The sequence below is a fragment of the Chinchilla lanigera genome, unplaced genomic scaffold, assembly GCF_000276665.1.
Source record: "Chinchilla lanigera isolate Chin_1 unplaced genomic scaffold, ChiLan1.0 scaffold00056, whole genome shotgun sequence".
In the NCBI taxonomy this organism is placed as follows: Eukaryota; Metazoa; Chordata; class Mammalia; order Rodentia; family Chinchillidae; genus Chinchilla; species Chinchilla lanigera.
In genome coordinates, this window is record NW_004955457.1 from 14,959,785 (window position 1) to 14,979,108 (window position 19,324).

Genomic DNA, 19,324 nt, shown 5'->3' on the forward strand with positions numbered 1-19,324 from the left:
AGAATGAATGATGTAATTACATGAGCAAATATCGAGCTGGCCCTTGCGTAAGAGGGACTGAGAACACAGCAAGGTGACGTGGTCATTAAAGTTAAAAGAGCACGTCCCACATGTGAGTGCTGCAGTAGGTAAAGAAATAGCCTCCTCTGAGCTGAGCATGAAGCGCTTGCTTTAAGGGATTAAACTTGAGAGAGGGGAGGATGCATTTACATCAGAAAGGCAGTCCTATTGTAAAGCTTGTAACAATCACAATCTGTTTCTGTTTTGTCCACTCATGTTGAAAACTATTTTTTGTACTAACGGTTCTGTAAAAATTGTTCAAAATCTTTTCAGGAGACTAAGGACAGCTGTTTGGCACACTTTAGGTATTGATAATAAATACGCTTGATCATTGCTGATGGAAAACAGCAGACCTGGGTTGAGCTTAAACAGCCCACCTTAGTATGCCAAAGCTATAAATTTCCCTCGGGAGTCGTGTTATGTAACACCGTGTGAAATCAAACACTAGCAACTTAAAAATAATGAACCAAAATGGTAAGGAGCTTACTTATATCACCTTTCTCATCTCAGCCTACACTTTCTGTGATCATTTAAAATAGAGAGTGTCTGTTTGGCAGAATCTTTAAAATCAGTTTATAACTTAGGAACTGATACATAATTAATCCTAAAAGCAGTGCAACTTCTTGAATAACTCTGAAATATCTTTTACTTAGAAAATAAAAAAATAAGAGAAATAAAAAGAATACAGAAAGAAAAATAATCACTTGTCTAATAAGTATGTACAGAATGATAAAATCTTTAAGTGAATGTTACTATTCACCTGTGGCAGAAATACACAGCAGAGGAAAATTTTAGTAAAACTGTTTTAAAAGTGTCCAGTTAATTCTATCTCAGAGTCATTGACAACTACCTGTAAATTAACAAATTTTCTAACATTTGCCTCTTATTGCTGATAATTTTAATAAAAGTTTGTCAATTATGAGGGAATTCCATAAAGAGGTTTTGGCTGTGCTGATCTTTAGCAGGGATGGTATTTATTTTTTCTTGTTAGTTAATCATTTTGTTTATTTTGAATAACATTAATGGTTGATACTCACCCAAAAGATAAGCAACCTGTAAGAAAAATATGCAAAATGTTTTAATATAAACATTTTGCTTATTTTTTTACGGGTACTCAATTACATAAATGATTGCACTATTAAAAAGTTTCTGCACAAATTATTTCCCAGAAGCTACAGGGTATGTGGAAGCCTTATCTACAAGACAGATATAATATTTAACTAGTTTAACGCATTTCTTGGCTGTTGGTGTGGTGGTACATGACTATAATCCCAGCTCTTTGGAGGTTGAAGCAGAAGAATCACAAGTTCAAACCCAGTTTAGGCAATTTAGAGATACCCTGTCTGAACCAAAAACAACCTACCACTCATCTCCTGAGTGCTTGTAGATGGAGGGTACTTTGTAAGATTTAGGCATCAAAAACGTTAGTATCTCTTGTTTGTTTATTTTAACATGGCTCAAACAGAAATCCCTAGGTGTTGCAGAATATTTTTCAAAAGCATCCATGTGATGAATACCAAAGAGAGAGAAGCACTGCCAGGGAGCGCTCAGAATGCAAAGCTTACTTCTGCCCTTGGGTGGGGCAGGGACTCAGAAACTTCCTACCACTAGTTCTGTCTGGCTCGCATGGTTTCCCTCCTTGGTGTCTTCAACTGGATGCTTATTAGCAATTCCTAACTTGTGTCTAAAATTAAATTCTTGCATTTTCTTCCCAATTACATGGTTTTCTGCATCATGATAAAGAGCACCAGCATGTTTGCATTGCCCAAGTCTTAACCTTTGGAGGTAGCCTTTATTTTTCCCTTCTTCCCACCCCTGCCGCAGCACCACCCAGGAAATCCCTGACCAAGCTGGTGTGGCCCTCAGTGTCTTCTTGACACCACCCCATCCAGATGGATGTCTCCTCGCTTCCTGCCACTCTTTGCTGAAGACTGAGAATGGCTTCCCCTTTCTCTCTTAATGCTCTTTCCTATGTTATCAGCAAAGATGGAATAGGTCATTCCTCTCATTCTTCAGCTGAAAGCCACCTGCCAGGCAAGTTCATTCTCCAGTCACTCCCAATCACCTTCTCTGATTTTCCTCTGCATTTATATTTATAACATTGTTTAAAATTTGTATTTATCTAATTCTTTATATTCTTTTATTAATCTTTGACCCTAGTCTATCAAATCATCAAAGAAGAAGAACTTGCCTATGTGATTTTAACCACTGCATGTCTAGTTACTACTGAATGCCAGGCATATAATACAATTTCAGTAAATAATTACTGGGGAGTAGAATACATATATATATTGGGAGGGGTTATGGTTTTTAGTTCAGGAAAGTCAGAGTACAGAGGCTATCACAAAAGTATGGGAGAGATTTTTGGTATGAGAAACAGAATAACTCAATTTTCCTCAGCTCTAGACTTTACAAAGTAAATAAGTAATAAGAACCAAAACAGAAAGAGTAGTAGTAGCTTGAGTTTTAAACACATGCAGGTGTTGTTTGTGTATCACATGCACAGTATTTAATTGTACATTGGTATAGAGAGCTTGTACATCATTGTAAGTGAACAAGCATTTGTGTGTTGCTCAAGCCCTATAAGCAGGCAGAACTGGCACAGCAGAAAGGCTGAACTTACTGTTGGAGAGGCCAGAGAGTCTGGGTTTGAATTCCAGTTATGTTGCTTGCTTGAAAATGTCGCTTCTCCATTCTTTCCCTCAATTTCTTCCTATGCAAAATGAGAGTAATAGTTTTAATGTCATAAAGTTTTTATAAAGGTGATATAAGTCAATATAAAGTGTTCAAATTAAACCTCGTTTGTACTAAATATGAGCTAGATTGATTCACACTTAGCTATAGGGAAAAGTTCATGTATGTGGTCTGCATTCTCATAAAATACCCGCATATACAAAATGAAGTGATATGGAAAAAATGAACCCAACTAAATATCTTGCAGTTTTAAGACTCTTTCAGGTGAAAACCTTCTGTTGGGTGAACTCAGAGGTTTGACCTCATGATTGCTGCTGCCTGCCCAAGAGGAAATGCACATTTGATACCTGTGCTGTGACAGTGCAAAAGGAGGGTGACCGGGTAGAAAGAGTCTCAGGCTGTCCAGGCCATCAGGGCTAAGACATCCATCAGAGAACCTCAAATTTCAGGGAAACAGGTCTCCTTTGGTATCTCACCACTGTTTGCCATTGCCTAGGAATAGCTGACGGGAAGTGTGGCTCACATGGAACATTGTGTTGGATGCAGAGATAGAAACAGCAGTGTAGGTTACCCACTGGTTATGTCCTATATTGCAAGAAATCTGTGTGTGGTGCATTTTCACAACTGCCACACTACTTGAACATATGTTGCTGACTTTTACATAAGAGCCAAGCAAACTTGAAGATGCCCTCGGCCTCTTGGCTAACCAAACTACACAGACTTAAACTTAGTGACAAATTTGCATTCAGAAAAGGCCATTCACCAAAAAGGTCACCTAAATCATGCTCAGCATTCCCAGAGAGAAAGCATTAAGCAGAATCTCCAGGAGAAAACAGACCTTCAATTTCTATAGGATAACATTCAGCTCCAGCAACTAGATAGAGATAGATGATAATTTTAATAGAAACAATGGAAAATAAAAGACCTTAAGGAGATTCAAAAACAACATTAAAAAAAGAGCAGAGGTTGAATTTAACAACTCTTTTAAAATTTAAATTTCAGTAGATAAATTTAGGAATGATCATTCTTGAACTTTATCTCTCACATGATTGGGCTTTGCCATTGACACTTAAAACTTCATCAGTATAGACTTCTGGCTGATTCCTGACTTTCTTTATTTTTAAAAATATGTTACCTTGTTACTTGAGTAACCTCTTTGGTGGGTGTTATATTCTTGAACCACATTCATTAGTATCAGGCAACTGTCCTCTGCCTTTTTCTTTGGAGCAATCAGAAGATAATGATTTTTCCACCTATGCAGATGAACTGATATTTTATCTGGATGCTTAAATCATTCTTTTTTTTTTAATCCTTAAAGCATTATGGTTAAACCAGAGATGAACTTCCTCAACATCTTCTAAGGACTCTTTATTAGTAAATGGAATTTATAACATATTTCAGGTAAATGTTCATGTAAATAACATTGGACACATTTGAAGGCTCTGTTGTGTTTTCTTTTGTATGTTGTTCATCTCGATCTATTCTCATGCATATCATCTTCCTCTACATTTCCTCAAGATCTTAGTCTTGCCAACTGGCACTTATGTTGATCACCTCAAGACTTTTTATCCATTGCAAGTAATGTTTGAGTCACATTGAGTTTAGTCACTTATTATTAACTTTGCAATAATCTTTTGTGCACAATATTTTTTGAAAGATTAAACCAACTCTGGGTTTTAACATTTCAATTCTGAGGTCCTATTTCATTTAATTCATGCTATTACTAAGTGTTTACAGTGTGCAAAAGGAATAATCTTTTTAGTGTGTAAGGAATAATCTTCCATTCATTGATTGATATTTTCCTAAGGTTGGGTTCTTTTAATTATTTGATCTCCTCCTTGTACCAAAGAGTAGACAAGGCTGCTGAAGGAAATTGGAGAGTAAACAATAAGAATGACTCACTGAAAAGAATCCCCTGGGGTATCTATTTATTGAAGAAGAGTTTAGGAAACCTGTCTTAATCTGTTACAGGAACTACAACAAAATGCCTTAGACTGGGCCATTCTTAACAATAGGAATTTATTTTCTATAGTTCTGGAGGCTGGGAAGTTCAAGATCAAGGCCAGCAGATTTGGTGTCTTGTGAGTATTTCTCTACTCCAAAGATTTAATATCTGAATTTATTTATTTATTTTAATATTTATTTACTTATTTATATATAAGTAACATTTATTTACTTAATTTATTTTAACTCTTTCTGCTTTACAGAATGACCTATTCATTAATTTTCTACACGTTAAACATTTGTGGAGACAGATAATTACATTTCTAGTGATGCTTTTTGTGCTGCATCAATAATAACCACAACTGTGGAGACAAATCCTGTATGTTAAAAATAATTATTTTCTTATGTTATGGTACTATTTTCTTTCTTATGAAAGTTTGCCTGTTCTATCTTTTCTTAATACATTTTATTGCACACTTTTACTTAATTAAAGGCATAATCCTAAGAAATCATTGAAAAAACATCTAGAAGTGGCAGCAGGCCATAGAATAAAGGTCACTTGCTCTTTGTATCAGTTAGATTTACCTTCAAGGAGTAATGTAAAGAAAGATTCCTAAGTAATAAATTTGTAAGCAATAAAATGTTTCACATTTTGTTTGGGAATATATAAAAGTAAAATATTTAAAATTTAAGTACTGCTTCTAGAGTTATAGAAAAATCATGGACAGGTTTTAGCTTTTTATACTTGTACTCTTTTTAAATTTGTAATGTTTGCTTAAGGAATTAACTGAATTATTTCCACAATTTTTACTTCTTTTTTCTAATTGGTGAAATAAAACATTTCAGACTGTTATTCTATTTGGAACTTATACAGTACTTTCTTATATTTTGGTATGAATTTGTTTTCTCCTTATAGCAAAAAAGCATAGGTAGCCAAATTCTGGCTTTTACATCTGTTCATCTTAAATGACTAGAGGTACAATGAGCAAACTATGTTTGTCCTGTGTCCAGCAATTCCAGGAAAAGTGCCTGTTGGCCCAGCTGGGGACAAGGACTTGTCTCTTCTCCTATGAACAGCAAATGTTCAAGTGGATTTTGCCTTTATGTCTTGATGTCCTTGTTCATATGCCCAGCTTTGAAGATGAAGACCAGAGTAAGTGCTGTAGCTGGTGCATATGGATTCTCCCTCTTGCTGCACAGGAAGGTATGTTGGAGATGGATTTTTCCATCATTGAGAAGTCTGATTGGGCACAGGTACACTCGGCTTCCTGACAGGTGTCATTTCCGTGTGCATGAATGGGGAGCACGGCAGTGGGCTGAGGGGCCTAGAGGACAGCAGAACTATCAAGGTTTTTCTTAAGGCACCAGCATTCACAACTGGAGCTCCTCAGGGAGACTGGTTCATTTTTCAGTTAAGAAGATCATTAGTTTTTCTTTTTGGTTTTGGTCACTAAAACCTATGTATGTGGAAGTGAGTACCAAACAGGCAAGTGGTGTAATTTACTCAGACCTACACCTTTGTTTACTGTGGTCCAACCTCTAGCTTTATATTTTCGCTCCTTTTCCATTTCTTCATTTTGCTTCTTCTTCCTTCTTTCCCCCTTATTGTTTTCTTCCTTCTCTTTCTTTTACTTCTTTTTATTCTCCTCTTTTTTCCTTTTTCCTTTCTTTTATCTTCGCCTTCTCCCCTCTCCCTCCCCTCCCCCATCCCCTCCACCTCCTTTTCCCTCCCCCTCCCCAGTCTCTCTCCCTCTTCTTCCTCCTCCCTGTCCTTTTCCTTCTCCTTCTCCTTCTCCTCCTCCTCATTCTTCCTTTCTCTCTCTCTCCCCCCTCCTCGCTGTCTCTCTTTCTCCAAGGATGCACTTCTGGATCTCTCCCAAATTATTCTTTAAAGGATATTTTTCTCTCTACTGCCAATCCCTTCTTCAAGTGTTCTGGATTGACTTTCTCTCTAGTTTGTAATATTCTTTAACCCAATGCCACCTGCTTTTATTTATTTGACATGTGGTAGGATCTTAACACACATATACTGACCATGAATTTGATCTAGGGTGGATATTCAAAACATTTAAAATTCAGATTGCATAGGAAAATGACTTATGGAATTGATATTAATATCAAACTGTGGCAACTGACTGTATAGCAATTTTATGTCCCATGTTGTTGCTGTTGCAAAGGAATCTCAGGAAAGGATGTGTGGAGAAGACACGCATTAGAATTAGCATTGGCATTGGTCTTATAATCATGTGCACAGTCTTTCTCAGTGTCTTGCTTCTTGTTTCCATTAAGTGAGGGAAACTAACAAATATACAAAGTGATTAAAGTTAGAGAAGGGATCATAAAGCCAACTTTTTGATCTTCTATGCTATTTTTACATTTTTCCTTTCTAAACTTTTAAATTCCACATATCTGATGGAAAAATACAGTGTTAGAATAAAGTGGATTTAATAAAATTACCATTTAATTATGGCTAAAACTGAGAGGTGACCTGATGTGGTTAATGATGTGTTGTGAAATCCTCTTTCAAATAATAAATACACATTTTAAGTGTAAATAAGTACACATGTCTCTGATATCTCTATAAATCATTGAAATAGCCTCTTTCAGAAGCTCTTAGATCCTGTGCACATATGTTCCTTTTGTCCCCCATAAAAGCTAGCAAATATCTTCATGCGAAATAGTCACAACTACAGGGCAATTTGAATTGTACACATTGGGCTGAGATACAAACCAAGTGAAAGTAATAAATTTCCCATATTGTACTTTATCAAAACAGAATCAATTTTTCCTTCATGTCCATGTATCATGATTATTCTCCTTTCAATTTATATTCTTAGTCATAATATGATTTTTGTTTGTAAAATGACTCATAATTCAGGTTCTGACTTGGGGAACTAACTGAGGAGGTTGGCTTTAGTATATTCCTTTTAGTACTACACCGATACTGTGTGGAATCACTCCTGAAAGCCATGATGGTGATGGCTGCACTAATACAGAGCGAAAGAAGCCATAGTGACTCAGTTGGAAACTGTCCTCAATTAATGTTGAACACTCTTTGCTACTCCACATCCCACTAATGTGGCAAAGCAATCAGTGCACTGGGTCTCTCACATAAGAGTAGATTTGATTAAACTCCCTAGGTTTTATGCTCTCAGCATAGTCTTTTATACTAAGTATTTATTTAAAGTATCATGAAAACTCTGCCTACCACATTGCAGCATATTTTCAATGAAGATATAGGAGATTTGTTTTGCTTAGTGTTATATGGATAGTTGGTTTTCTGAGAAATTTTTTTTTGTTAACCTTATGACAATAGAACCATGGAGCTGGTGATGTTCCTACCCTGAAATGATGGTGGAAAAACTCAGGGCAGAGAACTAAGCCCAGATTTATATTCCAGTGGGAGAAGACAGGCAATAAATTGAATAAAGAATAAAATATGTTGCATGACAGATTGTGAAAAGGCCTATGGGAAAAATGAAAGTAGAGGACAGAGAAGGGCTGTGGGACACTGCACAAAAGAAGACATCACAGAAAAGGTGAAGTTTATCTAGAAATTGAAAAGGCCCTGAGGTGGTTTGGGTGGATATTCAGGATAAATGAGCATTAGGTACTGGTACCTAAGATTCAAAGTGTGGGCAGAATGGGGATCAGGCATTTGTGTTGGAGAAATGGGAAGTAACTTGTGTATCTGGAGTGGGAAATGAAGAAGGTGAATTGGAGGTGATGATCAGAGTTTCCATGCCCATCATAAGGCATGAAAATGGCTTTTGTTTTTGTTTTCGAGTAGGGAAGAACATCCTTAAAAAGGTTTCAATACATACTTGTCATAATCTGAAGAGGTTGGAGTTTTGCTACAGCGATCTGCAGTTGGCCTTTGCTGCTTTCAAGACGGCTATAGATATCCAAGTAGAGAGGTTAAGTGAATTCATTATGGTACCATATTTCCTGTGTATGCACCTGTGTATTTTTAAACTCCATCGGAACAGAAAGATTGGAAAGCTCTATTTTCAGCTAATGAGGTATATTTTTTATGAGTGCTCTGGCTATTTCAGCTGCCTTCACTGTCTACTGTGCTCATGGCTTTGGCTTCTACTTGATTAATTCAAGTGCTTGGTTTACTGTTCATTTAGAAGATGGATGTGATAATCTTTTCAGGCTCGAGAAGTCATGAAATGTGACAAAGTGTTCCTCATATCCTCACGTGGCTTTCATGAAGACAGTAAGAAATCCAGAGAGAGAGAAAGAGAGGGAGAGAGAGAGAAAGAGAGAGAGAGAGAGGAAGATAAAGAGTTGAAATTAGCATAGGTTCCTTCCAAAAAAAAATCAAAGGAGACTAATGCTTCCATTAAAAATGAAGACATATACATTTATTACTATCAAGGACCTTTTGTACAGCAGAGGTCAAAGCAAGTCAGTTGCCTCTGGTGCTGGGCCCACAGGACCCTTTCTCTGGCAGCCTTGCTGGATGAGGCTGTAAAAGGAGAAGAGATAAAGTGGAGTGCTCACAACTTAGCAACAGCTTGGAAAGTATTGTCAATAAATGCTGCAGCCTGAAACGGGGCCAGACGATAGGATGTGATAACACTGCACAATTGAAGCAGCACTTCAGTATCTAATCTTGGGATTAGAGGAGATCTGGGGGTTCACACCACTGAAACCGTGTCGGAGTGGAATTTATAGCTCTTCTCCATTGATATTAATAACAGCCACAGATTAGGGGAAGCAAACCATGACACAGTGTGCTGCAGTGTGTCTGTGATAAAGTGTGGAAACTTGCGCTTTCTGCGGAGAGGAGACCCGCCACCCAAATGTGTTGTAGTAAAAATGAAAGCATCTGGTTCTCACTATCACTATGTTTTGTGTAAATATTTCCAAAGATCTAGCTCCTTGATAATGGCCTTGGTAAATTCATTTAAGAAAAATTTGGCACCACACCAACATTTCCCTGAACAACAATGCCTTTCCATATGAGACAGCTATTCTGTAGCACAGACTTTCAGAGTTAGCATAATGTTGAGACACTTTGCACGTATTTCATAGCAAGCAAACAAGAAGTCCCAGGGAAGAGTGTTACCGCATCACAAATAGAGGGTCAAGAAGCCAGGAAGGAAGGCAAGGAGGCGCCTAAAGAAGAGAGGAGAGGAGGAGTGGAGAAAAGGAGCATAGAGGAATGGAGTGTGAGACTACAAATTGGAAACAGAAGCTTCAATGGGAAAATGTCATTTCAGAAAATAATCTTTTAAATTCTGCTTCTAAAGTCCTGCCTAGAAGCTGTCCAAACTACAGCCAAATAATAAGATTATGTCTGATTCCCGATCCTCACACTGTCGGGCTTGGTTAGCGTGATGCCTATAATGTATTTGGTGTGGTTACTTTTTGTTTTTGTAGCAGCAGCAGGAATCCTCTCCGTTAGGCATAAATTGTTTACAGGTTGCTGTTTTTTTTTTTTTTTCTTTTTTTGGTTGCTGAATTTGTATGGAAATTTCAAAGAGAACATTTTTACTTTATAATTTTTTGGCCCAACTGACAAATATAGCTTCTTCAACAGAAATAACAATCACTACACACAGCCAGCAATTCTCTTTCATGAACAATGCAAAAGACTCGTATGTTATGCTAACTTTATGTCAGCATAAGAAAAATCGTGCTCATTTTCCCTTTAGAAATGTAGTGCTGCGTGATGCTAATAATGTTAACAGCTCACAATACTGATGATAGTAGAACTAACATCAAGACCATAGGGTGATATTTAGAAATTTAATGTGATGTCTTTCAAGTCTTTAACAATATCTTCTGCTCATTTCTTTACTTTACCCTTGGAAATATTTGTGGCTTAAACATAAGTAGTTATTAGAAGAAGACAGATTTCTGACTAAGGCTGTGATATGGACATTAAGTTTTGAGCAAAGGATTTTGTTTATTCTTTTTTATTGTTTTTCAATGGGAATTTTTTGAGGGGGGCATGGTTCTAAGAATTGAACCCAGGGTTTTGAGCTGGCTAGTGAAGCACTCTACCACTAAGCTATATCACCAGTGCTTTTTATTTTTTATTTTGAGAAAGAGTCTTGTGAAATTGCCCAGGTTGGCCTTGAACTTGAAATACTCCTGCCTTACCTGTCAAGGTAGGAGAGATTACAGGTGTGTGCCCCCTGGGGTGGTGGGAAAAATGCTTTTACCCTTTCACTTCCTAAGGATGTTTACAAGACTAGTTAGCAAACAACTGCTTTTTTCCAAATGGCCTGCACTTTACAATGTTGATGTTATTAATAATTCTAATCATTATTAGCTTGGCAGCTCATAAGTGAATGATTAGCTAATTTTATGGGTTTTATTCTTGGAAATGGAAACTAAGCTCTGTATTGAAGATAATTGGAGAAAATAAAGTCTGTCCTTCTTAGTGGAATGAAGTTTTAGGATATTTGCTGAGCTATCAATCTTGGATCTGCATAGACAAGTTGCTTGTACTACCTAACATCAGATGAGGGGCCAAATGATAATAATTTCAGTTACTTTTGCTATTATCTTTACTGTTGCACAGACTATGTTTTGATAGAAAGCAGTGAGAAAATGAAAAGAATCCAGAGATCTAAACTAACAGGAATTGTTGTACTGGGTAACCCCTCTCTTAGATGCAAATTGTAATTATCCTCTGGAGTGTCTGTCCTACCAGGATTTTGTAATGAAATAGCTTTGAACATTTCACTTCTCTCTACAAAGACTCTTGGAACTTCAGTCTTCTTGCCCTGTAAATCTGCAGTGTTCCTTTTTTTGTCAACAGACACATGGAGAGCCTTAAAAAACACATTTATTTCATTTATGAGAAATTAAACCCAGATTCGAGGCTCTTGTCTCACCCACTACTGTTGGCTCTCTTTAGAACAACTCGGTGGTGGTATGGAGCTCCAGGAAGCATTGTAACATGTGTTGGCAATCTTGCAAACTAAATTTAGAGTTCCTCAGATTCAATATCAGCATATTTATTGGGAGTAAAGCTTGCCTTGAGCTTTCCCTGTGGGTTAATATTGAGCCAGTGGAAGAACTTCTAGGGTGAATTTTCATCTATCCTTGATGATGTTTAATGTAAGGCTCTTGCATTTCCTGGGACACCTGTTGAGAACAAGTCACTCTATTAACACCCAGCAGCCTTAACTGTGATTTCCAAGTAGGCAACTGGGGCAAATATTTTCTGGGTAGCTTTCATTTATGCAAATCAAAATTATCTTAAGACAATAGGAAAGAGAAGAAATGGAGCTGTGGAAGTTTCATTTGTAACATCTTGCTGCACATGGTTTTAGATATATTTAATATGCTCTGAATTACTCTTAGAAACAATTTCTACAGCATAGACATATAAATCAAACATTGCAAAAGGTGAGAGTCTTTGTTGCTCAGTACAGTTCAGTTTACTTATCCCACTTAAGAAAGACCAGACGTGTGATAGTAAGTGTTTAGCAACAGGCCAAAAGAAAAAAAGGAGCAAAATTTATGTCATTTACAGATTTATGGAACACAAATAAGCAGTCCCCAAATGCCAGGGCCACTTTCCCCTCCCCCAGATCACTGCCCTAGCTCCACCTCCTATCAGATAAGTGGCCGTACTGGATTCTCATAGGAGCTCGAATCCTGCTGTGAACTGAGAGTGCAAGTGATGTAGGTCACACAGCTCTTTGAGTCATTGGTAACTACCCCTACTTTCATCCTCAGAAATATTTTCTTTCACAAAACAGATCACTGGTCCCAAGAAAGATTGGGGAGCCCCTGACCTAAAGGATCCAGTTATGATCTGTTCCATTCTAACAGCCTGATGTCAGTTGGTTTTCAATATTCCTTAAATTATTACGATAGGCTCTGGCTATCGCTGATTCCTACATAACACTGGAGTGGGGAGGACTGTTTTGTGTTTTCTTTATGTTGTTACTTTTAGGACCATGTTAAATGGTGCTGTGCATCAGGGGAATGTAAAAATGCTCACTGTAAAAAAAGGACTGTTTGGAATGACCTATTCTTCACGTTATAGGATTTTGGAATTTGGAAGCTGAGAGGACTTTTGAGAATTTTCAGTTCAATAATTTTATGTTGGACAAATTGAGGTCTAGGAAAAAAAGGATTACTTTTTTCAAAGTTTCAATGGCAGCAATACAAGTCCAACCACAAGGACTCACTGAACTGAGCTAACTGTTCTTTTCTTCTGCTTGCTCTTGCTTCTGTATTACTGTCTCACATAGATTCTTTGAGTTGATCTGTTCCATTCTAACAGCCTGATGTCAGTTGGTTTTCAATATTCCTTAAATTTTTACAATAGGCTCTGGCTATCGCTGATTCCTACATAACACTGGAGTGCGGAGGACATATATATATATCAGTGGCATAACTGTATTGCTGGTGTCTGATAGTTTGTTGAGGGGAACAGTTAGTGATTAAATTTTTTTTTAATATTTTGACCAAATTTGCATGCTTATATCTGGTAATCTGAGCAACTTCATTGAAAATAACAATATGTAATATAACAACCACTGTTAATCCCTATCATTTAGTTTGAAACCCCATACCCCTTTTAATGTCCTTGTATTGTTTTGCTTGTATTTTGCTATTGTTCTTTTTTTGAACTATTTTCTTTAAAATTAAAAAAAATGTATTATAGTTGCAGACACATTGCTATAAATCCCCCTCCAAACACTGACCCTCCCTTCAAACGCACTTATCTTGTCCTTCTTGTGACTTTCTGAAGATGTGGAAACTCCTCTTCTGGAGTTGAGTGAGCTGTCATGGCTGCCTCAATGTCCTGAATCAATTCAAAACACTGACCTTTCATGACCATTTTCACTTTTGAAAAGAGTCAGGAGATTCACAGTGCCAGGTCTGGTGACTAAGGTGGGTTAAGCCACACTATCATGTTTTTACAAGCCTGCCTCTCTATTGAATGTCACTCAACAGAAGGATTCACCATATTTGTAATCACACCTTATAAAGACACAAAAACAGGCTTCCAGAGCTGCTTCAGAAAGTGGCAAGAATGATGAGATAAGTGTATTTGAAGTAAAAGTGCATATTTTTCAGGGGGATTCTTGGCAATGCAGTCTTTTTTACTCTAATATATTTTTGAAAATTTTTTCCATCATTGAGAGGTCTGATTGGGCACAGGTGCACTGCTATTTCAGTATATGCTGATGATAATTTTACCAATTATGCACATCTTTGCAAAGATTTTATCTGTACCACAGAACTGAGATTCTGGAGAGGAGCACTGGATTTCAAAATGCCTTCAACCAGCTAAGTGGTGTCAGATAAAGACACTAGAGAACAACTCACCTGTGAAGAAAGCTAGCCTGAGGACACAAGACTGAACATTTAGAGTGGAGCAACAGTAGCAGAAAAATAATGGGATTAGAGTGGATAACAGGTTAAATGGGAATCAGCAGCATGCCTTCCTGAAGCATGCATAAACGAAAGCACATCAGGCAAGAAGTCCAGGCTAATCCTCTTACTGGACTTGGTATCGGCTAGGCTTTCTTAGGAATAATTCACCCACTTCTGAGTTGATTTTTTTCCATGGAAGTGATGAAGAAAGGACTGTACCAGTGGGGATTTAGATGATATATTAGAAAGGTATTAGAAAAGAAAAACAGAGTAAAATTCATTCAGACTTCTGTCCTTTGAAAACCATCTAAATGATAGTAATGATTCTGCAAACAACTGCTCTCACACCAAACCAGAATTAATCTTTTCTACAGGTACCTTACAGTTTACAAGCACTGTTTTAGTTGTGCAAATCTCATGGTCAAAAACTTCTAAATAACACTCATCTCAAAGGGCAGGGTTGTGACCTAGGTAAAGATGCTCCTCCTAAGTAAAGCAAGAGCTGGCTCTGAAGGTGCAGAGAGCTCCTGGGGCAAAGCCTGTTCTTAGATGGTACCTTTGAAAACTGCCTGTCTCTTTTCCTTTGAATTGCTGAATCAAACTGGTTTAGGTTCCCTGAACCTACTGCACTTAATGACAGAGACACTATGGGAAGGGTGATGCTTTCAGTCCTGGAGGGAGCCTGTTGGAGTTCGCGATAGTGATGATTAACTTTAACAGCTGTTTAGGAGCTTAGGAATGTCTTCAGTTTCATGCTGTGTAGTATGAACCACCTCTTCTCACAGTTTCATTGTGCACATAACTGACCTTTGTGGCTTTGGTAACGTTAGAGTCATTTACACTCATTGCATCTGATAACAATTTTTGGAGGTGGCGATATTATGTTTCCTTTACAGAGGTTAAATATCTCTCAATGAGAGAGAGCAATAAATGCTTGACTTTATGGTCTTCTGACTGCGTTACTGAGACACCAAAAAAACTTCTCTTTGACAGTCACTGAATTTAATTTAAGCACTCTGAGTTCTTTTTATAAGACTTGTACAAAATCTTCAGCAAACAAATGTGTATGAAATGACTGCACTGAAAAGCAGGAGTCTAAGCAAGACCAAAATACAGACAACAGCCTTATACTTCTACAAATAGAAAATGCTATGTGTGATGAAACAGGCTAATACAGTATCTATGTTATAGGGGTTATTAAGGAAAGACATATGGAGGTATAGTGCAAAATCTTCAGTTATCACATAATAATACAAAATTGCAAACTATTTTATTATTAGCATCATTATTATAGGCTGTATTTTTAATGATTGCCTTGCAGTCATCGTTTCTTTCCCCTTGAAGTGTTGGACATTTCCCCCCAGTAGACCTAATGGTGGAGTTATTTTACACTAACCGTCCCTAAATGGCTATCTCTTGACACACTAATTTTTCACAGGTTAAAACTGTAGCCTGTTAAAAGTAAATGCATTCCTTCCAGGCTCCAATGGTGGATTCACACTCAGATGACCCCTTGACATTTCACAGGCATTGATGAGGTGCCATACCCTCTCAGAGAATTATCTAAACATTGATCCCAATGAACAGAGTGGAGCCCTAGATAAGCAGGGCAGAATGTGTTTATAGACATTTTCAGATCCTTCAAACTGTATTACTGAAGGCTAAATACTTACTTCTAAAGAGTAGGGGGCAGGGAGGAGAGCACTCTTTGCAGACCCAGTTAAATGCATGGTTTTGAATCCATGAACACCTTACTAAGGTAGTAAAATGCAAAGCATGTTTGATTCCTGTTAGGTGGAGACGAAACTCTTCTAGACAGAGGTGGGATAACAGTGGATTATACCAAATAAAATTCTCCTTTGACTCTTGTATATCTGGGCATATTTTAAAGAGATAAGCATAAGTTTAAAATTTTATCAGAGAATATAGGCTGCACTAGATACTTGCTTTGACTTTTCTTAAATATTCTAAACCAGGTCTTAGATGAAAGATTAAAGTGATTTATGTACCAGTGCAAAGATTTAGTGCTTGACAGCTCAGGCACCTACGGAGTGTGCTTTACTGTTTTACACCTCTGGTGAACTACAGTTCTTAATTTCAACCTGTAGTTTGCTTACTCTTAATGATAGTGCAGGTTCAAAATTGGAGATGTATTTTTTAACATGGAAATGCAATACCCATGAACATGTAGACATATCTTTGTTTTCAAGAAGTTATTTTATGGATCTTAGTGGTAAGCCAGAAACTGTCCCTAGAATGTAACTACCAGCTGGGTGAGGAATTTTGACTTTTGATAATGACTTTATTCTTTTTGCCTGACACAGACAGGGCACATACTTAATAGATATTTTTGAATGAATGAATACTGACTTAAGACATGTTGATTTAACAGTCTAGGAAAGAGTATGTCTGCCCTAAGGACTTTCTGGTCTAAGCAATGAATATAACCTTATTATTTATATGAGTTCATGAAAGTCTTTTACATAGAGGCATTAGGTATTCAAATCACATAAATAACATTCCATCCACATCAGGCAAACTTTTGGGTATAATTTTCTTTTCCATGTCAGTTGACCAGAGGTTTAAAATGCTGTCATGGGAGGAAACTATTGTCCAGTGTTCCATGACCTCACAAGTTATCATTTCCATTATAAATTAATGGAGCGGCTTTGATATTTTAGTCAGTTGTTCCTAGACCTTGGAAATACTAGTTTGTCCTTGGGAGACAGTCTAATATCCAGCAGTGCACTACATTCAGCACTGCATGGGGATTGAAATGAATGTATTCCTGCTCTGCAAAGAGGAAATTTGATGGAGGCAAAAATAATGCCTAATCCTAAATAAACCATATGCCATCAGGGCCTTCATGTGGTACAAAATGTGTAAGTGTGCACCAAAGAGTAGTAGAGGAGTTAAGGAAGTCTTTTCAGAGGAAGAAAATAAAAATAGATTGGACTGTAAAAGTGAGGGCAGTATCCCTGAAAAAGAACATGCTATGGATAAGAGATGTAAAAGTAGAAAAATTACACAAAGGATATGTCAAGCAGATAGTAAACCATCTATGCTAGGAAAATATATGGATGAGATAGATAAGTAAAACTTGTCCAAAGGGAAAGGAAGTGGGTAGAGGGGCTTAAGTAGCTCCTTTGATGACAAAGTTTTGAAAATGTCCTATGTGATTTTCTGAATAATATTAGCAATGCTTTGGTTGTCAATTGCTGAATCATGAACCACCTCACCATTTGGTGTCTCAAAATAATAACATGTAATTATTTCTCATGTTTCTTCTGGTTGACTTGGCTGGGTGGCTCTTCTGCTGATCTCACCTGGGTCCATTTGTAAGGTTATTGTCTAAAGATGATCAAGACTATGTTATCCATGTCAGCATCCGTTACCTCATGTTATCCGACATCCATTACCTTGGCAGAGGTGGCTGGAAGGGTGGGCTGAACTGAGATGATAGGAGGGCCTGGGCTTTTCATCTGTTCATGTTTCACATTGTTTTCATGGTCTCCTCATATGCTTGTTATGCACGATCTCTCCAGCAGGTTAGTTGGACTCATTACATGGTCTCTCTATCAGGTTCAGTGAGTTGGTATATGATGGGACAAAGGCTCCCAGAAGTGCAGGTGAAGACATTGCCTGGGTTTTTTAAGGACCCAGTTTGGAATGATGTCACTCGTACCGCATTTTATTGGTTGAAACCACTCACAAGGTTAGCCCAGTGTCCTGTGTGAAAACAGTTGTCCCAAAGGCATGAATATGGAGAAGCACACTGTGCATTTGGAGCCACCTGTGACACTAAGTGATTTTTTTAAACTTTACCATTCTCACTTATATTATCATAATTGCAGGCAAAATCTCAACTAATGAACTCCTAATGGATTTATGCAATTCTCAATACCTGACTTGTGTTAACTAAGTTAAATCTAGAGGAAAGCAATATTATTATTCCAGTTTTACAGACAAAAAAACTGAGGCCCCGACAGATTAAGTGACTTGCTCAAGATTACACCTGTAGCTTGAGCCCAGTCATCCTATTTTGTAGGTTGTACTAATGAGTGCAAAACTTCTCTTTAAGATATATTAAACTCCACATATCTTTATTGTACACTAGAAAGTCTCCACCAAATAAAAAATAAGAAAATATTTTAGAACAATGTGTCATTCCTCAATATTTTTTAGGATTTTTCTCAAAATGCTCTCTGTGTTCAACTTCATTTTTTTGTGGAAAGATTTTAATAATATCAAGACTGAGTTTTTCAAGGTTGAAGGGCTGTGATATTGTCCACCTTGTACAAAATTTATTATTAAAAGCCAAAGGTTTTAGGTTGACAAAATGGGTGTATTGTTATTAGTTGTGCTGCTTTAAATTATCCCTTAACCCCTCTAACTTTGAATAGAGTGTGTACCTTTACCAAGTCATCTGTTGCTGTCACATATTTCCCAATCTATAGACTAAAGGGTAGTACTTTTTAGTTTTCAGGGTTTTAAGAGCTGAAAGGAACATGCAATGTTTTATAAACTCAAATAGTTTCACTTTATTAAATCTATACCAGTACAAGATAGCACTAACAGAGAAAAATACTGCTGAATTGATGTTTTACAGTTACTGTTAAAAACCAGCCCACAAATATCAACCAATCAACCTAAAGTTCTTTCTGGCATAAGGTAAATGTTAAAACTTCCTAAAGTGTTGAATATGGACTGAGACAAAGCCTTTGGAAATGTAAAATGCAGAGAAAGGAAATTTATTTCTTTTGAAAACAAACTTTACTTAAGTCATTTTAACTACTCAAGATGTCTGCATTAGCCTATTTACTTTTCTTTTATTCAGTTTTTGCTAATGCCAGTTTCATGGTAGGCATTCTACTGGGCCAGCGTTGGCCCATGCACCTTTCTCTGAGGATGGAATAATTTTATATTTGCGCTATCCAGCGCAGCAGTCAGGTGGCAGGTGTGACTAGAGAGCACTTGGAATGTGGCCATTGCAGCTCATGAGCTGAAATTTTGATTTCTTGAATTTAAATGAGTTTTAACTTTTTCCTTTTTTTTTTTGGTAGCAGGAATTTAACTCAGGACCTTGCACTTGCCAGGCAGGCACTTGTGCTGCTGAGCTATATCCCCAGCCGAGTTTTAACTTAAATATAAGCAACCACAATGTGGCTGGTAGTCCCCATATTGGACAGTGAAGTCTGAGGCACTATATCGTTACAGCACATCATCCTTCATATCCTGCTTTTCTTTGGGGAAGGGGTGCCTTGCA